Genomic DNA, 20,678 nt, shown 5'->3' on the forward strand with positions numbered 1-20,678 from the left:
GAGGGAGTGGCCTTGGCGTACCAGAACTGCACAACACGTTTAATTGTTAACAAGTCTTTGGGGGCCCCCATTCACGTAATGCGTTCTGTGCGTCAGGGCTGCCCCCTCAGTCCACTTTTGTTTTGTATTTACATCGAAGCGATGTGCTTAGCGATAAATGAAAATGAAAAAATTCGTGGCTTCAGCTTGGCGGCAGTGGAAGTTAAGCTGCTGGCATATGCAGACGACATTGCGGTGTGTTGTACGAACAAAGAAAGTGTAGAGGAAACGATAAGTGTTGTGAAACATTTTTGTAGCGTCACAGGAAGCCGCGTAAACTGGGCGAAATCTCTTGGGCTTTGGCACGGAAGGTGGCCTTCAAAGCCGGACCTTTTTGCGAATGTGCACTGGACGGAAACACCGACAAGGTACCTCGGTGTTCCCCTGGAATGTTATAACGGCAGCGAGGAGTATTGGTCGCGTCAAACAAAAGAGACGAAGGAAAAAGCAGACAGGTGGAAAGGCATGAACCTGTCTGTTTTCGCTAGGGCTACTGTGTGCAACATGTTTTTTATCGCTAAACTGTGGTATGTGATGCAGGTGTTACATTGTTCAAGGATCAACGTGCAAAGGCTGCACAGAGTGTTCGCAGTTTTTATATGGGGCTCGAAATGGGAAAGGTGCAGACGGACCAACTTGTTCAGGCGCGTGAAGGACGGAGGTCTTGGTTTGGCGCACCTATTTGTGAGACAAGTAGTAAATAGATTTTTGTTTTTCCGTGACGTCAGGGATCCGTTTTTACGTACGGTATGCCAGCTCAGGTTAGGCAGTGCCTTACCAGATTTTGTTGTTACTACGGATAGCCGGCCCGTGACGTTGCGTGGGTATCTCAAGGAAGTGGTAGACAGTGTACGTTTTTTATCTGTACGCTTTTCGATAGATTATCTAGCAAGTGTTAGAAGAAAAGAATTGTACAGAGATGTATGTGCTATGGTTTTGCCAGTACCATTGTACAGGGCCATATACAGTGGAAGACCGGGACAAAACGTACTGAAGCGGGTGAGAAACATGCAGGTACCTACAGGGGTGAAAACTTTTTTCTTCAAGTTACACACAGGAACACTATCAGTAAAGACTTTCACAGAGGAACGGGGTTTTTTTACACTATGGGGGTCACACTGCTTGATATGTAAGAAACCAGAAACAATAGACCATGTTTTTTTGCATTGTTGGGAAGGGGTACATTTTTGGGACATATTACAGAGGACAATAAAGAAGGATTTTCCACTAGACCCACACGGAATAAGGTACCTCGCAGTAACAAATGATGATGGGGTCCCATTCGATGTAGTGATGTTGACCGGTCTCCACTGTATATGGCGTGCACGAATGGCCGGATACCATTTCGACCCGGACGCAAAACCAGCAGTAATTTATTTCAGGCAAAGCATGTCTGCATTCATTGAGTGTAGCAAAATAGAGGATATCGAGCCAGAATGGTTGTCAAGGGTTGAACCCCTGGCAAACCTTAAGTATTTTTAAGAGGACAACATCAGTACAAATGGGACTGATGGCAATGCTTGTTTTTTTTTTCTTTTTCTTTTTCTTTGTATTGTAATATATGTGTGTGCAATGATTGCCCTGTACAATGTCCATGCCAGGCAATAAATAAAAAAAAAAAAAAAAGCCGGAGTCGTGGCCGAGTGGTTAAGGTGATTGTCTTGAAAACCAATGGGTTCTTCACGCGCCAGGATCGAATCCTGCCTACTGCGTTTCCTGGTTTCGTTTTTCTCTTCTCAATATCAATAGCTATGTTCAAAGTGAAATTGCAGATGACACCGTCGCAGCAGTCGTGGCCGAGTGGTTAAAACGATGGTCTATAAAACCATTGGGTTCTTCCCACGCAGGTTCGAACCCTGCCGACTGCGTTTTCTCGTTTTGTTTTTCTCTTCTCGACATAAACGACTGTGCTCAGAGTAAAATAGCAGATGACAACGTCGCCGCAGTCGTGGCCGAGTGGTTAGGGCGATGGTCTCGAAAACTATTGGGTGCTTCCCGCGCAGGTTCAAACCCTGCCAACTGTGTTTCCTCGTTTTGTTTTTCTCTTCTCGACATAGTCGACTATGTTAAGAGTGAAATAGCAGATGATGCCCTCGCCGCAGTCGGGGCGGAGTGTGTAAAGCGATGGTCTTGAAAACCATTGGGTTTTTGCCGCTCAGTATCAAACCCTGCCGACTGCGTTTCCTCGTTGTTTTTTCACTTCTCCACATAAACGACTATGTTCAGAGTGAAATAGGAGTTGACGCCATCGCCGCAGTCGTGGTCGAGTGGTTAAGGCGATGGTCTTGAAAACCATTTGGTTCTTGCCGCGCAGGTTTGAATCCTGTCGACTTGGTTTCTCGTTCTGTTTTTCTCTTCTCGACATAAACGGCTATGTTCAGAGTGAAATAGCAGATGACAACGTCGCGGCAGTCGTGGCCGAGTGGTTAAGGTGATTGTCTTGAAAACCATTGGGTTCTTCCCGCGCCAGGATCGAACCCTGCCTACTGCGTTTCCTGGTTTCTTTTTGTCTCTTCTCGATATCAATGGCTATGTTAAGAGTGAAATTGCAGATGACACCGTCGCAGCAGTCGTGGCCGAGTGGTTAAGACGATGGTCTTGAAAACCATTGGGTTCTTCCCGCGCATGTTCGAAGCCTGTCGACTGCGTTTCTTCGTTTCGTTTTTCTCTTCTCGACATAATCGACTATGTTAAGAGTGAAAGAGGAGTTGACGCCATCGCCGCAGTCGTGGCGGAGTGGTTAAGCTGATGGTCTTGAAAACCATTGGGTTCTTCCCGCGCAGGTTTGAATCCTGTCGACTGGGTTTCTCGTTCTGTTTTTCTATTCTCGACATAAACGGCTATGTTCAGAGTGAATTAGGAGATGATGCCCTCACCGCAGTCGGGGCGGAGTGGGTAAAGCGATGGACTTGAAAACCATTGGGTTCTTCCCGCTAAGGATCGAACCCTGCCGACTGCGTTTCCTCGTTTTGTTTTATCTTCTCGGTATAAACGGCTATGTTCACAGTGAAATAGCAGATGACACCGTCGCTGCAGTCGTGGCCGAGCGGTTAAGGTGATGGTCTTGAAAACCATTGGGTTCTTCCCGCGCAGGTTCGAACCCTGCGGACTGCGTTTTCTCGATTTTTATCTCTCTTCTCGGCATAAACGACTATGTTCAGAGTGAAGTAGCAGATGATAACCTCGCCGCAGTCGGGGCGGAGTGGGTAAAGCGATGGTCTTGAAAAGCATTGGGTTCTTCCCGCGCAGGATCAAACCCTGCCGACTGCGTTTCCTCGTTTTTTTTCATTTCTCGACATAATCGACTTTGTTCAGAGTGAAATCGCAGGAGACGCCGTCGCTGTAGTCGTGACCGAGTGAGTAAGACGATGGTCTTGAAAACCTTTGGGTTCTTCCCGCGCAGGATCGAACCCTGCCGACTGCGTTTCTTCGTTCCGTTTTTCTCATCTCGACATAGCCGACTAAGATAAGAGTGAAAGAGGAGTTGACGCCATCACCGCAGTCGTGGCCGAGTGGTTAAGGCGATAGTCTTGAAAACTATTGGGTTCATTCTACGCAGGTTCGAACCCTGCCGACTGCGTTTTCTCGTTTTGTTTTTCTCTTCTCGACATAAACGACTGTGTTCAGAGTAAAATAGCAGATGACAACGTCGCCGCAGTCGTGGCCGAGTGGTTAAGGTGATTGTCTTGAAAACCATTGGGTTCTTCTCGCGCCAGGATCGAACCCTGCCTACTGCGTTTCCTGGTTTCGTTTTTTATCTCTCTTCTCGGCATAAACGACTATGTTCAGAGTGAAATTGCAGATGACACCGTCGCAGCAGTCGTGGCCGAGTGGTTAAGACGATGGTCTTGAAAACCATTGCGTTCTTCCCGTGCAGGATCGAACCGTGCCCACTGCGTTTCCTCGTTTTGTTTTTCCTCTTCTCGACATAGTCGACTATGTTAAAAGTGAAATGGGAGTTGACGCCGTCGCCGCAGTCGTGGCCGAGTGGTTAAGGCGATGGTCTTGAAAACCATTGGGTTCTTCCCGCGCAGGTTCGAACCCTGCCGACTGCGTTTCCTCGTTTTTTTTCTCTTCTCGACATAAACGACTATGTTCAGAGTGATATAGCAGATGACAACGGCGCCGCAGTCGTGGCTGAGTGGTTAAGGTGATTGTCTTGAAAACCTTTGGGTTTTTCCCGCGCAGGATCGAACCCCGCCGACTGCGTTTCCTGGTTTCGTTTTTCCGTTCTCGACAAAGTCGACAATGTTAAGAGTGAAAGAGGAGTTGACGCCATCAACGCAGTCGTGGCGGAGTGGTTAAGGCGATAGTCTTGAAAACTATTGGGTTCTTCCCGCGCATATTCCAAGCCTGTCGACTACGTTTCTTCGTTTCGTTTTTCTCTTCTCGACATAATCGACTATGTTAAGAGTGAAAGAGGAGTTGACGCCATCGCCGCAGTCGTGGCCGAGTGGTTAGGCCGATGGTCTTGAAAACCATTGGGTTCTTCCCGCGCAGGTTTGAATCCTGTCGACTGGGTTTCTCGTTCTGTTTTTCTATTCTCGACATAAACGGCTTTGTTCAGAGTGAAATAGCAGTCGATGCCCTAGCCGCAGTCGGGGCGGAGTTTGTGAAGCGATAGTCTTGAAAACCATTGGGTTCTTCCCGCTCAGGATCAAACCCTGCCGACTGCGTTTCCTCGTTTTTTTCCATTTCTCGACATAATCGACTTTGTCCAGAGTGAAATCGCAGGAGACGCCGTCGCTGTAGTCGTGACCGAGTGGTTAGGCGATGGTCTTGAAAACCGTTGGGTTTTCCTGCGCAGGTTCGTACCCTGTCGACTGCGTTACATTGTTTTTTTTCTCTTCTCGACTTAAACGGCTATTATAAGAGTGAAATAGGAGTTAACGCCGTCACCGTTGTCATGGCCGAGTGGTTAAGGCGATGGTCTTGAAAAGCATTGGGTTCTTTCCACGCAGGTTCGAACCCTGCCGACTCCGTTTTCTCGTTTTTTTCTCTTCTCGACTTAAACGACTATGTTCAGAGTGATATAGCAGATGACACCGTCGCTGCAGTCGTGGCCGAGCGGTTAAGGTGATGGTCTTGAAAACCATTGGGTTCTTCCCGCGCAGGTTCGAACCCTGCGGACTGCGTTTTCTCGTTTTTTATCTCTCTTCTCGGCATAAACGACTATGTTCAGAGTGAAGTAGCAGATGATAACCTCGCCGCAGTCGGGGCGGAGTGGGTAAAGCGATGGTCTTGAAAAGCATTGGGTTCTTCCCGCTCAAGATCGAACCCTGCCGAATGCGTTCCCTTGTTTTTTTTCTCTTATCGACATAAACGGCTGTGTTCAGAGTGAAATAGCAGTCGATGCCCTCGCCGCAGTCGGGGCGGAGTGGGTAAAGCGATGGTCTTGAAAACCATTGGGTTCTTCCCGCGCAGGATCAAACCCTGCCGACTGCGTTTCCTCGTTTTTTTCATTTCTCGACATAATCGACTTTGTTCAGAGTGAAATCGCAGGATACGCCGTCGCTGTAGTCGTGACCGAGTGGTTAAGCTGATGGTCTTGAAAACCGTGGGTTCTTCCAGCGCAGGTTTGAATCCTGTCGACTGGGTTTCTCGTTCTGTTTTTCTATTCTCGACATAAACGGCTATGTTCAGAGTGAATTAGGAGATGATGCCCTCACCGCAGTCGGGGCGGAGTGGGTAAAGCGATGGACTTGAAAACCATTGGGTTCTTCCCGCTAAGGATCGAACCCTGCCGACTGCGTTTTCTCGTTTTGTTTTTCTCTTCTCGACATAAACGACTGTGTTCAGAGTAAAATAGCAGATGACAACGTCGCCGCAGTCGTGGCCGAGTGGTTAAGGTGATTGTCTTGAAAACCATTGGGTTCTTCTCGCGCCAGGATCGAACCCTGCCTACTGCGTTTCCTGGTTTCGTTTTTCTCTTCTCGATATCAATGGCTATGTTCAGAGTGAAATTGCAGATGACACCGTCGCAGCAGTCGTGGCCGAGTGGTTAAGACGATGGTCTTGAAAACCATTGCGTTCTTCCCGCGCAGGATCGAACCGTGCCCACTGCGTTTCCTCGTTTTCTGTTTCCTCTTCTCGACATAGTCGACTATGTTAAAAGTGAAATGGGAGTTGACGCCGTCGCCGCAGTCGTGGCTGAGTGGTTAAGGTGATTGTCTTGAAAACCTTTGGGTTCTTCCCGCGCAGGATCGAACCCCGCCGACTGCGTTTTCTGGTTTCGTTTTTTTCTTCTCGACAAAGTCGACAATGTTAAGAGTGAAAGAGGAGTTGACGCCATCAACGCAGTCGTGGCGGAGTGGTTAAGGCAATAGTCTTGAAAACTTTTGGGTTCTTCCCGCGCATATTCCAAGCCTGTCGACTGCGTTTCTTCGTTTCGTTTTTCTCTTCTCGACATAATCGACTATGTTAAGAGTGAAAGAGGAGTTGACGCCATCGCCGCAGTCGTGGCCGAGTGGTTAAGCCGATGGTCTTGAAAACCATTGGGTTCTTCCCGCGCAGGTTTGAATCCTGTCGACTGGGTTTCTCGTTCTGTTTTTCTATTCTCGACATAAACGGCTGTGTTCAGAGTGAAATAGCAGTCGATGCCCTAGCCGCAGTCGGGGCGGAGTTTGTGAAGCGATAGTCTTGAAAACCTTTGGGTTCTTCCCGCGCAGGGTCGAACCCCGCTGATTGCGTTTCCTGGTTTCGTTTTTCTCTTCTCGACATAGTCGACAATGTTAAGAGTGAAAAAGGAGTTGACGCCATCACCGCAGTCGTGGCGGAGTGGTTAAGGCGATAGTCTTCAAAACAATTGGGTTCTTCCCGCGCATGTTCGAAGCCTGTCGACTGCGTTTCTTCGTTTCGTTTTTCTCTTCTCGACATAATCGACTATGTTAAGAGTGAAAGAGGAGTTGATGCCATCGCCGCAGTCGTGGCCGAGTGGTTAAGCCGATGGTCTTGAAAACCATTGGGTTCTTCCCGCGCAGGTTTGAATCCTGTCGACTTGGTTTCTCTTTCTGTTTATCTATTCTCGACATAATCGACTATGTTAAGAGTGAAAGAGGAGTTGACGCCATCGCTGCAGTCGTGGCGGAGTGGTTAAGCTGATGGTCTTGAAAACCGTGGGTTCTTCCCGCGCAGGTTTGAATCCTGTCGACTGTGTTTCTCGTTCTGTTTTTCTATTCTCGACATTAACGGCTATGTTCAGAGTGAATTAGGAGATGATGCCCTCACCGCAGTCGGGGCGGAGTGGGTAAAGCGATGGACTTGAAAACCATTGGGTTCTTCCCGCTAAGGATCGAACCCTGCCGACTGCGTTTCCTCGTTTTGTTTTATCTTCTCGGTATAAACGGCTATGTTCACAGTGAAATAGCAGATGACACCGTCGCTGCAGTCGTGGCCGAGCGGTTAAGGTGATGGTCTTGAAAACCATTGGGTTCTTCCCGCGCAGGTTCGAACCCTGCGGACTGCGTTTTCTCGTTTTTTATCTCTCTTCTCGGCATAAACGACTATGTTCAGAGTGAAGTAGCAGAAGATAACCTCGCAGCAGTCGTGGCCGAGCGGTTAAGACGATGGTCTGAAAACCATTCCGTTCTTCCCGCGCAGGATCGAACCGTGCCCACTGCGTTTCCTCGTTTTGTTTTTCCTCTTCTCGACATAGTCGACTATGTTAAAAGTGAAATGGGAGTTGACGCCGTCGCCGCAGTCGTGGCTGAGTGGTTAAGGTGATGGTCTTGAAAACCATTGGGTTCTTCCCGCGCAGGTTCGAACCCTGCCGACTGCGTTTCCTCGTTTTTTTCTCTTCTCGACATAAACGACTATGTTCAGAGTGATATAGCAGATGACAACGGCGCCGCAGTCGTGGCTGAGTGGTCAAGGTGATTGTCTTGAAAACCTTTGGGTTTTTCCCGCGCAGGATCGAACCCCGCCGACTGCGTTTCCTGGTTTCGTTTTTCTCTTCTCGACAAAGTCGACAATGTTAAGAGTGAAAGAGGAGTTGACGCCATCAACGCAGTCGTGGCGGAGTGGTTAAGGCGATAGTCTTGAAAACTATTGGGTTCTTCCCGCGCATATTCCAAGCCTGTCGACTACGTTTCTTCGTTTCGTTTTTCTCTTCTCGACATAATCGACTATGTTAAGAGTGAAAGAGGAGTTGACGCCATCGCCGCAGTCGTGGCCGAGTGGTTAGGCCGATGGTCTTGAAAACCATTGGGTTCTTCCCGCGCAGGTATGAATCCTGTCGACTGGGTTTCTCGTTCTGTTTTTGTATTCTCGACATAAACGGCTTTGTTCAGAGTGAAATAGCAGTCGATGCCCTAGCCGCAGTCGGGGCGGAGTTTGTGAAGCGATAGTCTTGAAAACCATTGGGTTCTTCCCGCTCAGGATCAAACCCTGCCGACTGCGTTTCCTCGTTTTTTTCCATTTCTCGACATAATCGACTTTGTCCAGAGTGAAATCGCAGGAGACGCCGTCGCTGTAGTCGTGACCGAGTGGTTAGGCGATGGTCTTGAAAACCGTTGGGTTTTCCTGCGCAGGTTCGTACCCTGTCGACTGCGTTACATTGTTTTTTTTCTCTTCTCGACTTAAACGGCTATTATAAGAGTGAAATAGGAGTTAACGCCGTCACCGTTGTCATGGCCGAGTGGTTAAGGCGATGGTCTTGAAAAGCATTGGGTTCTTTCCACGCAGGTTCGAACCCTGCCGACTCCGTTTTCTCGTTTTTTTCTCTTCTCGACTTAAACGACTATGTTCAGAGTGATATAGCAGATGACACCGTCGCTGCAGTCGTGGCCGAGCGGTTAAGGTGATGGTCTTGAAAACCATTGGGTTCTTCCCGCGCAGGTTCGAACCCTGCGGACTGCGTTTTCTCGTTTTTTATCTCTCTTCTCGGCATAAACGACTATGTTCAGAGTGAAGTAGCAGATGATAACCTCGCCGCAGTCGGGGCGGAGTGGGTAAAGCGATGGTCTTGAAAAGCATTGGGTTCTTCCCGCTCAAGATCGAACCTTGCCGAATGCGTTCCCTTGTTTTTTTTCTCTTATCGACATAAACGGCTGTGTTCAGAGTGAAATAGCAGTCGATGCCCTCGCCGCAGTCGGGGCGGAGTGGGTAAAGCGATGGTCTTGAAAACCATTGGGTTCTTCCCGCGCAGGATCAAACCCTGCCGACTGCGTTTCCTCGTTTTTTTCATTTCTCGACATAATCGACTTTGTTCAGAGTGAAATCGCAGGAGACGCCGTCGCTGTAGTCGTGACCGAGTGGTTAAGCTGATGGTCTTGAAAACCGTGGGTTCTTCCCGCGCAGGTTTGAATCCTGTCGACTGGGTTTCTCGTTCTGTTTTTCTATTCTCGACATAAACGGCTATGTTCAGAGTGAATTAGGAGATGATGCCCTCACCGCAGTCGGGGCGGAGTGGGTAAAGCGATGGACTTGAAAACCATTGGGTTCTTCCCGCTAAGGATCGAACCCTGCCGACTGCGTTTTCTCGTTTTGTTTTTCTCTTCTCGACATAAACGACTGTGTTCAGAGTAAAATAGCAGATGACAACGTCGCCGCAGTCGTGGCCGAGTGGTTAAGGTGATTGTCTTGAAAACCATTGGGTTCTTCTCGCGCCAGGATCGAACCCTGCCTACTGCGTTTCCTGGTTTCGTTTTTCTCTTCTCGATATCAATGGCTATGTTCAGAGTGAAATTGCAGATGACACCGTCGCAGCAGTCGTGGCCGAGTGGTTAAGACGATGGTCTTGAAAACCATTGCGTTCTTCCCGCGCAGGATCGAACCGTGCCCACTGCGTTTCCTCGTTTTGTTTTTCCTCTTCTCGACATAGTCGACTATGTTAAAAGTGAAATGGGAGTTGACGCCGTCGCCGCAGTCGTGGCTGAGTGGTTAAGGTGATTGTCTTGAAAACCTTTGGGTTCTTCCCGCGCAGGATCGAACCCCGCCGACTGCGTTTCCTGGTTTCGTTTTTTTCTTCTGGACAAAGTCGACAATGTTAAGAGTGAAAGAGGAGTTGACGCCATCAACGCAGTCGTGGCGGAGTGGTTAAGGCAATAGTCTTGAAAACTATTGGGTTCTTCCCGCGCATATTCCAAGCCTGTCGACTGCGTTTCTTCGTTTCGTTTTTCTCTTCTCGACATAATCGACTATGTTAAGAGTGAAAGAGGAGTTGACGCCATCGCCGCAGTCGTGGCCGAGTGGTTAAGCCGATGGTCTTGAAAACCATTGGGTTCTTCCCGCGCAGGTTTGAATCCTGTCGACTGGGTTTCTCGTTCTGTTTTTCTATTCTCGACATAAACGGCTGTGTTCAGAGTGAAATAGCAGTCGATGCCCTAGCCGCAGTCGGGGCGGAGTTTGTGAAGCGATAGTCTTGAAAACCTTTGGGTTCTTCCCGCGCAGGGTCGAACCCCGCTGATTGCGTTTCCTGGTTTCGTTTTTCTCTTCTCGACATAGTCGACAATGTTAAGAGTGAAAAAGGAGTTGACGCCATCACCGCAGTCGTGGCGGAGTGGTTAAGGCGATAGTCTTCAAAACAATTGGGTTCTTCCCGCGCATGTTCGAAGCCTGTCGACTGCGTTTCTTCGTTTCGTTTTTCTCTTCTCGACATAATCGACTATGTTAAGAGTGAAAGAGGAGTTGATGCCATCGCCGCAGTCGTGGCCGAGTGGTTAAGCCGATGGTCTTGAAAACCATTGGGTTCTTCCCGCGCAGGTTTGAATCCTGTCGACTTGGTTTCTCTTTCTGTTTATCTATTCTCGACATAATCGACTATGTTAAGAGTGAAAGAGGAGTTGACGCCATCGCTGCAGTCGTGGCGGAGTGGTTAAGCTGATGGTCTTGAAAACCGTGGGTTCTTCCCGCGCAGGTTTGAATCCTGTCGACTGTGTTTCTCGTTCTGTTTTTCTATTCTCGACATTAACGGCTATGTTCAGAGTGAATTAGGAGATGATGCCCTCACCGCAGTCGGGGCGGAGTGGGTAAAGCGATGGACTTGAAAACCATTGGGTTCTTCCCGCTAAGGATCGAACCCTGCCGACTGCGTTTCCTCGTTTTGTTTTATCTTCTCGGTATAAACGGCTATGTTCACAGTGAAATAGCAGATGACACCGTCGCTGCAGTCGTGGCCGAGCGGTTAAGGTGATGGTCTTGAAAACCATTGGGTTCTTCCCGCGCAGGTTCGAACCCTGCGGACTGCGTTTTCTCGTTTTTTATCTCTCTTCTCGGCATAAACGACTATGTTCAGAGTGAAGTAGCAGAAGATAACCTCGCAGCAGTCGTGGCCGAGCGGTTAAGACGATGGTCTGAAAACCATTCCGTTCTTCCCGCGCAGGATCGAACCGTGCCCACTGCGTTTCCTCGTTTTGTTTTTCCTCTTCTCGACATAGTCGACTATGTTAAAAGTGAAATGGGAGTTGACGCCTTCGCCGCATTCGTGGCTGAGTGGTTAAGGTGATGGTCTTGAAAACCATTGGGTTCTTCCCGCGCAGGTTCGAACCCTGCCGACTGCGTTTCCTCGTTTTTTTCTCTTCTCGACATAAACGACTATGTTCAGAGTGATATAGCAGATGACAACGGCGCCGCAGTCGTGGCTGAGTGGTTAAGGTGATTGTCTTGAAAACCTTTGGGTTTTTCCCGCGCAGGATCGAACCCCGCCGACTGCGTTTCCTGGTTTCGTTTTTCTCTTCTCGACAAAGTCGACAATGTTAAGAGTGAAAGAGGAGTTGACGCCATCAACGCAGTCGTGGCGGAGTGGTTAAGGCGATAGTCTTGAAAACTATTGGGTTCTTCCCGCGCATATTCCAAGCCTGTCGACTACGTTTCTTCGTTTCGTTTTTCTCTTCTCGACATAATCGACTATGTTAAGAGTGAAAGAGGAGTTGACGCCATCGCCGCAGTCGTGGCCGAGTGGTTAGGCCGATGGTCTTGAAAACCATTGGGTTCTTCCCGCGCAGGTATGAATCCTGTCGACTGGGTTTCTCGTTCTGTTTTTCTATTCTCGACATAAACGTCTTTGTTCAGAGTGAAATAGCAGTCGATGCCCTAGCCGCAGTCGGGGCGGAGTTTGTGAAGCGATAGTCTTGAAAACCATTGGGTTCTTCCCGCTCAGGATCAAACCCTGCCGACTGCGTTTCCTCGTTTTTTTCCATTTCTCGACATAATCGACTTTGTCCAGAGTGAAATCGCAGGAGACGCCGTCGCTGTAGTCGTGACCGAGTGGTTAGGCGATGGTCTTGAAAACCGTTGGGTTTTCCTGCGCAGGTTCGTACCCTGTCGACTGCGTTACATTGTTTTTTTTCTCTTCTCGACTTAAACGGCTATTATAAGAGTGAAATAGGAGTTAACGCCGTCACCGTTGTCATGGCCGAGTGGTTAAGGCTACGGTCTTGAAAACCATTTGATTCTTCCCGCGCATGTTTGAACCCTGCTGACTGCGTTTTCTCGTTTTGTTTTTCTCTTCTCGACATAGTCGGCTTTGTTAAAAGTGAAATAGGAGTTGACGCCGTCGCCGCCATCGTGGCCGAGTGGTTAAGGCGATGGTCTTGAAAACCACAGGGTTCTTCCTGTGTAAGTTCAAACCCTGCCGACTGCGTTTCCTCGTTTTTTTTTCTCTCTTCTCGACATAAACGACTATGTTCAGAGTGAAATACCAGATGAAGCCGCGGTCGCCATCGATGCGGAGTGGTTAAGGCGATGGTCTTGAAAACCTGTGGGTTCTTCCCGCTCAGGATCGAACTCTGCCGACTGCATTTCCTCGTTTTTTTTTACTTCTCGACATAAACAACTTTGTTCAGAGTGAAATCGCAGGTGACGCCGTCGCCGCAGTCGTGACCGAGTGGTTAACGCGAAGGTCTTGAAAAGCATTGGGTTCTTTCCACGCAGGTTCGAACCCTGCCGACTGCGTTTTCTCGTTTTTTTTTCTCTTCTCGACATAAAACAGCTACGTTAGGAGTGAAATGGGAGTTGTCACCGTCGCCGTTGTCTTGGCCATGTGGTTAATGCGATGGTCTTGAAAACCATTGGGTTCTTCCCGCGCAGGATTGAACCGTGCCCACTGCGTTTCCTCGTTTTGTTTTTCCTCTTCTCGACATAGTCGACTATGTTAAAAGTGAAATAGGAGTTGACATCGTCGCCGCTGTCGTGGCCGAGTGGTTAAGGCGATGGTCTTGAATACCATTGGGTTCTTCCCGCGCAGGTTTTAACCCTGCCGTATGCGTTTTCTCGTTTTGTTTTTCTGTTCTCGGCATAAACGACTATGTTCAGAGTAAAATAGCAGATAATAACGTCGCCGCAGTTGTGGCCGAGTGGTTATGGTGATTGTCTTGAAAACCATTGCGTTCTTCCCGCGCAGGATCGAACCCTGCCTACTGCGTTTCCTGGTTTCGTTTTTCTCTTCTCGATATAAATGGCTAGGTTCATAGTGAAATTGCAGATGACACCTGTCTCAGCAGTCGTGGACGAGTGGTTAGGGCGATAGTCTTGAAAACCAATGAGTTCTTCCCGTGCAAGATCGAACCGTGCCCACTGCGTTTCCTCGTTTTGTTTTTCCTCTTATCGACATAGTCGACTATGTTAAAAGTGAAATAGGAGTTGACGCCGTCGCCGCAGTCGTGGCCGAGTGGTTAAGGCGATAGTCTTGAAAACCATTGGGTTCTTCCCACGCAGGTTTGAACCCTGCCGACTGCGTTTCCTCGTTTTTTTTCTCTTCTCGACATAAACGACTATGTTTAGAGTAAAATAGCAGATGACAACGTCGCCGCAGTCGTGGCCGAGTGGTTAAGGTGGTTGTCTTGAAAACCATTGGGTTCTTCCCGCGCCAGGATCGAACCCCACCTACTGCGTTTCCTGGTTTCTTTTTTCTCTTCTCGATATCAATGGCTATGTTCAGAGTGAAATTGCAGATGACACCGTCGCAGCAGTCTTGGCCGAGTGGTTAAGACGATGGTCTTGAAAACCATTGGGTTCTTGTCGCGCATGATCGAACCGTGCCCACTGCGTTTCCTCGTTTTGGTTTTCCTCTTCTCGACATAGTCGACTATGTTAAAAGTGAAATAGGAGTTGACGCCGTCACCGCAGTCGTGGCCGAGTGGTTAAGGCGATGGTCTTGAAAAGCATTGGGTTCTTTCCACGCAGGTTCGAACCCTGCCGACTCCGTTTTCTCGTTTTTTTCTCTTCTCGACATAAACGACTATGTTCAGAGTGATATAGCAGATGACAAAGGCGCCGCAGTCGTGGCTGAGTGGTTAAGGTGATTGTCTTGAAAACCTTTGGGTTCTTCCCGCGCAGGGTCGAACCCCGCCGTATGCGTTTTCTGGTTTCGTTTTTCTCTTCTCGACATAGTCGACAATGTTAAGAGTGAAAGAGGAGTTGACGCCATCACCGCAGTCGTGGCGGAGTGGTTAAGGCGATAGTCTTCAAAACAATTGGGTTCTTCCCGCGCATGTTCGAAGCCTGTCGACTGCGTTTCTTCGTTTCGTTTTTCTCTTCTCGACATAATCGACTATGTTAAGAGTGAAAGAGGAGTTGACGCCATCGCCGCAGTCGTGGCGGAGTGGTTAAGCTGATGGTCTTGAAAACCATTGGGTTCTTCCCGTGCAGGTTTGAATCCTGTCGACTGGGTTTCTCGTTCTGTTTTTCTATTCTCGACATAAACGGCTATGTTCAGAGTGAATTAGGAGATGATGCCCTCACCGCAGTCGGGGCGGAGTGGGTAAAGCGATGGACTTGAAAAGCATTGGGTTCTTCCCGCTAAGGATCGAACCCTGCCGACTGCGTTTCCTCGTTTTGTTTTATCTTCTCGGTATAAACGGCTATGTTCACAGTGAAATAGCAGATGACACCGTCGCTGCAGTCGTGGCCGAGCGGTTAAGGTGATGGTCTTGAAAACCATTGGGTTCTTCCCGCGCAGGTTCGAACCCTGCGGACTGCGTTTTCTCGTTTTTTATCTCTCTTCTCGGCATAAACGACTATGTTCAGAGTGAAGTAGCAGATGATAACCTCGCCGCAGTCGGGGCGGAGTGGGTAAAGCGATGGTCTTGAAAAGCATTGGGTTCTTCCCGCTCAAGATCGAACCCTGCCGAATGCGTTCCCTTGTTTTTTTTCTCTTATCGACATAAACGGCTGTGTTCAGAGTGAAATAGCAGTCGATGCCCTCGCCGCAGTCGGGGCGGAGTGGGTAAAGCGATGGTCTTGAAAACCATTGGGTTCTTCCCGCGCAGGATCAAACCCTGCCGACTGCGTTTCCTCGTTTTTTTCATTTCTCGACATAATCGACTTTGTTCAGAGTGAAATCGCAGGAGACGCCGTCGCTGTAGTCGTGACCGAGTGAGTAAGACGATGGTCTTGAAAACCTTTGGGTTCTTCCCGCGCAGGATCGAACCCTGCCGACTGCGTTTCTTCGTTCCGTTTTTCTCATCTCGACATAGCCGACTAAGATAAGAGTGAAAGAGGAGTTGACGCCATCACCGCAGTCGTGGCCGAGTGGTTAAGGCGATAGTCTTGAAAACTATTGGGTTCATTCTACGCAGGTTCGAACCCTGCCGACTGCGTTTTCTCGTTTTGTTTTTCTCTTCTCGACATAAACGACTGTGTTCAGAGTAAAATAGCAGATGACAACGTCGCCGCAGTCGTGGCCGAGTGGTTAAGGTGATTGTCTTGAAAACCATTGGGTTCTTCTCGCGCCAGGATCGAACCCTGCCTACTGCGTTTCCTGGTTTCGTTTTTCTCTTCTCGATATCAATGGCTATGTTCAGAGTGAAATTGCAGATGACACCGTCGCAGCAGTCGTGGCCGAGTGGTTAAGACGATGGTCTTGAAAACCATTGCGTTCTTCCCGCACAGGATCGAACCGTGCCCACTGCGTTTCGTCGTTTTGTTTTTCCTCTTCTCGACATAGTCGACTATGTTAAAAGTGAAATGGGAGTTGGCGCCGTCGCCGCAGTCGTGGCCGAGTGGTTAAGGCGATGGTCTTGAAAACCATTGGGTTCTTCCCGCGCAGGTTCGAACCCTGCCGACTGCGTTTCCTCGTTTTTTTTCTCTTCTCGACATAAACGACTGTGTTCAGAGTGATATAGCAGATGACAACGGCGCCGCAGTCGTGGCTGAGTGGTTAAGGTGATTGTCTTGAAAACCTTTGGGTTCTTCCCGCGCAGGATCGAACCCCGCCGACTGCGTTTCCTGGTTTCGTTTTTTTCTTCTCGACAAAGTCGACAATGTTAAGAGTGAAAGAGGAGTTGACGCCATCAACGCAGTCGTGGCGGAGTGGTTAAGGCAATAGTCTTGAAAACTATTGGGTTCTTCCCGCGCATATTCCAAGCCTGTCGACTGCGTTTCTTCGTTTCGTTTTTCTCTTCTCGACATAATCGACTATGTTAAGAGTGAAAGAGGAGTTGACGCCATCGCCGCAGTCGTGGCCGAGTGGTTAAGCCGATGGTCTTGAAAACCATTGGGTTCTTCCCGCGCAGGTTTGAATCCTGTCGACTGGGTTTCTCGTTCTGTTTTTCTATTCTCGACATAAACGGCTGTGTTTAGAGTGAAATAGCAGTCGATGCCCTAGCCGCAGTCGGGGCGGAGTTTGTGAAGCGATAGTCTTGAAAACCTTTGGGTTCTTCCCGCGCAGGGTCGAACCCCGCTGATTGCGTTTCCTGGTTTCGTTTTTCTCTTCTCGACATAGTCGACAATGTTAAGAGTGAAAAAGGAGTTGACGCCATCACCGCAGTCGTGGCGGAGTGGTTAAGGCGATAGTCTTCAAAACAATTGGGTTCTTCCCGCGCATGTTCGAAGCCTGTCGACTGTGTTTCTTCGTTTCGTTTTTCTCTTCTCGACATAATCGACTATGTTAAGAGTGAAAGAGGAGTTGACGCCATCGCCGCAGTCGTGGCCGAGTGGTTAAGCCGATGGTCTTGAAAACCATTGGGTTCTTCCCGCGCAGGTTTGAATCCTGTCGACTTGGTTTCTCTTTCTGTTTTTCTATTCTCGACATAATCGAGTATGTTAAGAGTGAAAGAGGAGTTGACGCCATCGCTGCAGTCGTGGCGGAGTGGTTAAGCTGATGGTCTTGAAAACCGTGGGTTCTTCCCGCGCAGGTTTGAATCCTGTCGACTGGGTTTCTCGTTCTGTTTTTCTATTCTCGACATAAACGGCTATGTTCAGAATGAATTAGGAGATGATGCCCTCACCGCAGTCGGGGCGGAGTGGGTAAAGCGATGGACTTGAAAACCATTGGGTTCTTCCCGCTAAGGATCGAACCCTGCCGACTGCGTTTCCTCGTTTTGTTTTATCTTCTCGGTATAAACGGCTATGTTCACAGTGAAATAGCAGATGACACCGTCGCTGCAGTCGTGGCCGAGCGGTTAAGGTGATGGTCTTGAAAACCATTGGGTTCTTCCCGCGCAGGTTCGAACCCTGCGGACTGCGTTTTCTCGTTTTTTATCTCTCTTCTCGGCATAAACGACTATGTTCAGAGTGAAATGGGAGTTGACGCCGTCGCCGCAGTCGTGGCTGAGTGGTTAAGGCGATAGTCTTGAAAACCATTGGGTTCTTCCCGCGCAGGTTCGAACCCTGCCGACTGCGTTTCCTCGTTTTTTTCTCTTCTCGACATAAACGACTATGTTCAGAGTGATATAGCAGATGACAACGGCGCCGCAGTCGTGGCTGAGTGGTTAAGGTGATTGTCTTGAAAACCTTTGGGTTTTTCCCGCGCAGGATCGAACCCCGCCGACTGCGTTTCCTGGTTTCGTTTTTCTCTTCTCGACAAAGTCGACAATGTTAAGAGTGAAAGAGGAGTTGACGCCATCAACGCAGTCGTGGCGGAGTGGTTAAGGCGATAGTCTTGAAAACTATTGGGTTCTTCCCGCGCATATTCCAAGCCTGTCGACTACGTTTCTTCGTTTCGTTTTTCTCTTCTCGACATAATCGACTATGTTAAGAGTGAAAGAGGAGTTGACGCCATCGCCGCAGTCGTGGCCGAGTGGTTAGGCCGATGGTCTTGAAAACCATTGGGTTCTTCCCGCGCAGGTTCGAATCCTGTCGACTGGGTTTCTCGTTCTGTTTTTCTATTCTCGACATAAACGGCTTTGTTCAGAGTGAAATAGCAGTCGATGCCCTAGCCGCAGTCGGGGCGGAGTTTGTGAAGCGATAGTCTTGAAAACCATTGGGTTCTTCCCGCTCAGGATCAAACCCTGCCGACTGCGTTTCCTCGTTTTTTTCCATTTCTCGACATAATCGACTTTGTCCTGAGTGAAATCGCAGGAGACGCCGTCGCTGTAGTCGTGACCGAGTGGTTAGGCGATGGTCTTGAAAACCGTTGGGTTTTCCTGCGCAGGTTCGTACCCTGTCGACTGCTTTACATCGTTTTTTTTCTCTTCTCAACTTAAACGGCTATTATAAGAGTGAAATAGGAGTTAACGCCGTCACCGTTGTCATGACCGAGTGGTTAAGGCGATGGTCTTGAAAACCATTGGATTCTTCCCGCGCATGTTTGAACCCTGCTGACTGCGTTTTCTCGTTTTGTTTTTCTCTTCTCGACATAGTCGGCTTTGTTAAAAGTGAAATAGGATTTGACGCCGTTGCCGCAGTCGTGGCCGAGTGGTTAAGGCGATGGTCTTGAAAACCACAGGGTTCTTCCTGTGTAAGTTCAAACCCTGCCGACTGCGTTTCCTCGTTTTTTTCTCTCTTCTCAACATAAACGACTATGTTCAGAGTGAAATACAAGATGAAGCCACGGTCGCCATCGATGCGGATTGGTTAAGGCGATGGTCTTGAAATCCTGTGGGTTCTTCCCGCTCAGGATCGAACTCTGCCGACTGCATGTCCTCGTTTTTTTTACTTCTCGACATAAACAACTTTGTTCAGAGTGAAATCGCAGGAGACGCCGTCGCCGCAGTCGTGACCGAGTGGTTAACGCGAAGGTCTTGAAAACCATTGGGTTCTTTCCACGCAGGTTCGAACCCTGCCGACTGCGTTTTCTCGTTTTTTTTCTCTTCTCGACATAAAACAGCTACGTTAGGAGTGAAATGGGAGTTGTCGCCGTCGCCGTTGTCTTGGCCATGTGGTTAAGGCGATGGTCTTGAAAACCATTGGGTTCTTCCCGTGCAGGATCGAACCGTGCCCACTGCGTTTCCTCGTTTTGTTTTTCCTCTTCTCGACATAGTCGACTATGTTAAAAGTGAAATAGGAGTTGACGCCGTCGCCGCAGTCGTGGCGGAGTGGTTAAGGCGATAGTCTTCAAAACAATTGGGTTCTTCCCGCGCATGTTCGAAGCCTGTCGACTGCGTTTCTTCGTTTCGTTTTTCTCTTCTCGACATAATCGACTATGTTAAGAGTGAAAGAGGAGTTGACGCCATCGCCGCAGTCGTGGCGGAGTGGTTAAGCTGATGGTCTTGAAAACCATTGGGTTCTTCCCGCGCAGGTTTGAATCCTGTCGACTGGGTTTCTCGTTCTGTTTTTCTATTCTCGACATAAACGGCTATGTTCAGAGTGAATTAGGAGATGATGCCCTCACCGCAGTCGGGGCGGAGTGGGTAAAGCGATGGACTTGAAAACCATTGGGTTCTTCCCGCTAAGGATCGAACCCTGCCGACTGCGTTTCCTCGTTTTGTTTTATCTTCTCGGTATAAACGGCTATGTTCACAGTGAAATAGCAGATGACACCGTCGCTGCAGTCGTGGCCGAGCGGTTAAGGTGATGGTCTTGAAAACCATTGGGTTCTTCCCGCGCAGGTTCGAACCCTGCGGACTGCGTTTTCTCGTTTTTTATCTCTCTTCTCGGCATAAACGACTATGTTCAGAGTGAAGTAGCAGATGATAACCTCGCCGCAGTCGGGGCGGAGTGGGTAAAGCGATGGTCTTGAAAAGCATTGGGTTCTTCCCGCTCAAGATCGAACCCTGCCGAATGCGTTCCCTTGTTTTTTTTCTCTTATCGACATAAACGGCTGTGTTCAGAGTGAAATAGCAGTCGATGCCCTCACCGCAGTCGGGGCGGAGTGGGTAAAGCGATGGTCTTGAAAACCATTGGGTTCTTCCTGCGCAGGATCAAACCCTGCCGACTGCGTTTCCTCGTTTTTTTCATTTCTCGACATAATCGACTTTGTTCAGAGTGAAATCGCAGGAGACGCCGTCGCTGTAGTCGTGACCGAGTGAGTAAGACGATGGTCTTGAAAACCTTTGGGTTCTTCCCGCGCAGGATCGAACCCTGCCGACTGCGTTTCTTCGTTCCGTTTTTCTCATCTCGACATAGCCGACTAAGATAAGAGTGAAAGAGGAGTTGACGCCATCACCGCAGTCGTGGCCGAGTGGTTAAGGCGATAGTCTTGAAAACTATTGGGTTCATTCTACGCAGGTTCGAACCCTGCCGACTGCGTTTTCTCGTTTTGTTTTTCTCTTCTCGACATAAACGATTGTGTTCAGACTAAAATAGCAGATGACAACGTCGCCGCAGTCGTGGCCGAGTGGTTAAGGTGATTGTTTTGAAAACCATTGGGTTCTTCTCGCGCCAGGATCGAACCCTGCCTACTGCGTTTCCTGGTTTCGTTTTTCTCTTCTCGATATATATGGCTATGTTCAGAGTGAAATTGCAGATGACACCGTCGCAGCAGTCGTGGCCGAGTGGTTAAGACGATGGTCTTGAAAACCATTGCGTTCTTGCCGCGCAGG

The 20,678-nt window shown here is 49.0% G+C and overlaps 26 non-coding genes across 26 annotated transcripts; all 26 read left to right on the top strand.

Annotated features, from left to right (window-relative positions):
- The first annotated feature begins 1,825 nt into the window (after positions 1-1,825).
- Positions 1,826-1,907, top strand: TRNAY-AUA (transfer RNA tyrosine (anticodon AUA)). The gene has a single exon. It is a non-coding gene; the product is annotated as a tRNA-Tyr (tRNA).
- Positions 1,908-1,981: 74 nt separating this feature from the next.
- On the top strand, positions 1,982-2,063 carry TRNAS-CGA (transfer RNA serine (anticodon CGA)). Its single transcript has one exon. It is a non-coding gene; the product is annotated as a tRNA-Ser (tRNA).
- Positions 2,064-2,605: 542 nt separating this feature from the next.
- TRNAS-UGA (transfer RNA serine (anticodon UGA)) lies at positions 2,606-2,687 on the top strand. The gene has a single exon. It is a non-coding gene; the product is annotated as a tRNA-Ser (tRNA).
- A 384-nt stretch (positions 2,688-3,071) lies between these two features.
- On the top strand, positions 3,072-3,153 carry TRNAS-UGA (transfer RNA serine (anticodon UGA)). Its single transcript has one exon. It is a non-coding gene; the product is annotated as a tRNA-Ser (tRNA).
- A 384-nt stretch (positions 3,154-3,537) lies between these two features.
- TRNAS-UGA (transfer RNA serine (anticodon UGA)) lies at positions 3,538-3,619 on the top strand. The gene has a single exon. It is a non-coding gene; the product is annotated as a tRNA-Ser (tRNA).
- Positions 3,620-4,012: 393 nt separating this feature from the next.
- TRNAS-UGA (transfer RNA serine (anticodon UGA)) lies at positions 4,013-4,094 on the top strand. The gene has a single exon. It is a non-coding gene; the product is annotated as a tRNA-Ser (tRNA).
- Positions 4,095-5,092: 998 nt separating this feature from the next.
- On the top strand, positions 5,093-5,174 carry TRNAS-UGA (transfer RNA serine (anticodon UGA)). The gene has a single exon. It is a non-coding gene; the product is annotated as a tRNA-Ser (tRNA).
- Positions 5,175-6,491: 1,317 nt separating this feature from the next.
- Positions 6,492-6,573, top strand: TRNAS-UGA (transfer RNA serine (anticodon UGA)). Its single transcript has one exon. It is a non-coding gene; the product is annotated as a tRNA-Ser (tRNA).
- An 849-nt stretch (positions 6,574-7,422) lies between these two features.
- Positions 7,423-7,504, top strand: TRNAS-UGA (transfer RNA serine (anticodon UGA)). Its single transcript has one exon. It is a non-coding gene; the product is annotated as a tRNA-Ser (tRNA).
- A 230-nt stretch (positions 7,505-7,734) lies between these two features.
- Positions 7,735-7,816, top strand: TRNAS-UGA (transfer RNA serine (anticodon UGA)). The gene has a single exon. It is a non-coding gene; the product is annotated as a tRNA-Ser (tRNA).
- Positions 7,817-8,813: 997 nt separating this feature from the next.
- On the top strand, positions 8,814-8,895 carry TRNAS-UGA (transfer RNA serine (anticodon UGA)). The gene has a single exon. It is a non-coding gene; the product is annotated as a tRNA-Ser (tRNA).
- Positions 8,896-10,212: 1,317 nt separating this feature from the next.
- TRNAS-UGA (transfer RNA serine (anticodon UGA)) lies at positions 10,213-10,294 on the top strand. The gene has a single exon. It is a non-coding gene; the product is annotated as a tRNA-Ser (tRNA).
- Positions 10,295-11,143: 849 nt separating this feature from the next.
- TRNAS-UGA (transfer RNA serine (anticodon UGA)) lies at positions 11,144-11,225 on the top strand. The gene has a single exon. It is a non-coding gene; the product is annotated as a tRNA-Ser (tRNA).
- A 230-nt stretch (positions 11,226-11,455) lies between these two features.
- On the top strand, positions 11,456-11,537 carry TRNAS-UGA (transfer RNA serine (anticodon UGA)). Its single transcript has one exon. It is a non-coding gene; the product is annotated as a tRNA-Ser (tRNA).
- A 2,094-nt stretch (positions 11,538-13,631) lies between these two features.
- Positions 13,632-13,713, top strand: TRNAS-UGA (transfer RNA serine (anticodon UGA)). The gene has a single exon. It is a non-coding gene; the product is annotated as a tRNA-Ser (tRNA).
- A 386-nt stretch (positions 13,714-14,099) lies between these two features.
- Positions 14,100-14,181, top strand: TRNAS-UGA (transfer RNA serine (anticodon UGA)). Its single transcript has one exon. It is a non-coding gene; the product is annotated as a tRNA-Ser (tRNA).
- Positions 14,182-14,874: 693 nt separating this feature from the next.
- TRNAS-UGA (transfer RNA serine (anticodon UGA)) lies at positions 14,875-14,956 on the top strand. Its single transcript has one exon. It is a non-coding gene; the product is annotated as a tRNA-Ser (tRNA).
- Positions 14,957-15,493: 537 nt separating this feature from the next.
- TRNAS-UGA (transfer RNA serine (anticodon UGA)) lies at positions 15,494-15,575 on the top strand. The gene has a single exon. It is a non-coding gene; the product is annotated as a tRNA-Ser (tRNA).
- A 388-nt stretch (positions 15,576-15,963) lies between these two features.
- TRNAS-UGA (transfer RNA serine (anticodon UGA)) lies at positions 15,964-16,045 on the top strand. Its single transcript has one exon. It is a non-coding gene; the product is annotated as a tRNA-Ser (tRNA).
- A 384-nt stretch (positions 16,046-16,429) lies between these two features.
- Positions 16,430-16,511, top strand: TRNAS-UGA (transfer RNA serine (anticodon UGA)). The gene has a single exon. It is a non-coding gene; the product is annotated as a tRNA-Ser (tRNA).
- An 849-nt stretch (positions 16,512-17,360) lies between these two features.
- On the top strand, positions 17,361-17,442 carry TRNAS-UGA (transfer RNA serine (anticodon UGA)). The gene has a single exon. It is a non-coding gene; the product is annotated as a tRNA-Ser (tRNA).
- A 74-nt stretch (positions 17,443-17,516) lies between these two features.
- On the top strand, positions 17,517-17,598 carry TRNAS-UGA (transfer RNA serine (anticodon UGA)). The gene has a single exon. It is a non-coding gene; the product is annotated as a tRNA-Ser (tRNA).
- Positions 17,599-17,981: 383 nt separating this feature from the next.
- TRNAS-UGA (transfer RNA serine (anticodon UGA)) lies at positions 17,982-18,063 on the top strand. Its single transcript has one exon. It is a non-coding gene; the product is annotated as a tRNA-Ser (tRNA).
- Positions 18,064-18,598: 535 nt separating this feature from the next.
- TRNAS-UGA (transfer RNA serine (anticodon UGA)) lies at positions 18,599-18,680 on the top strand. The gene has a single exon. It is a non-coding gene; the product is annotated as a tRNA-Ser (tRNA).
- A 1,004-nt stretch (positions 18,681-19,684) lies between these two features.
- On the top strand, positions 19,685-19,766 carry TRNAS-UGA (transfer RNA serine (anticodon UGA)). The gene has a single exon. It is a non-coding gene; the product is annotated as a tRNA-Ser (tRNA).
- Positions 19,767-20,303: 537 nt separating this feature from the next.
- Positions 20,304-20,385, top strand: TRNAS-UGA (transfer RNA serine (anticodon UGA)). The gene has a single exon. It is a non-coding gene; the product is annotated as a tRNA-Ser (tRNA).
- Positions 20,386-20,678: the final 293 nt, after the last annotated feature.

This window comes from Rhipicephalus microplus, chromosome X, assembly GCF_043290135.1.
Source record: "Rhipicephalus microplus isolate Deutch F79 chromosome X, USDA_Rmic, whole genome shotgun sequence".
Taxonomy (NCBI): domain Eukaryota; kingdom Metazoa; phylum Arthropoda; class Arachnida; order Ixodida; family Ixodidae; genus Rhipicephalus; species Rhipicephalus microplus.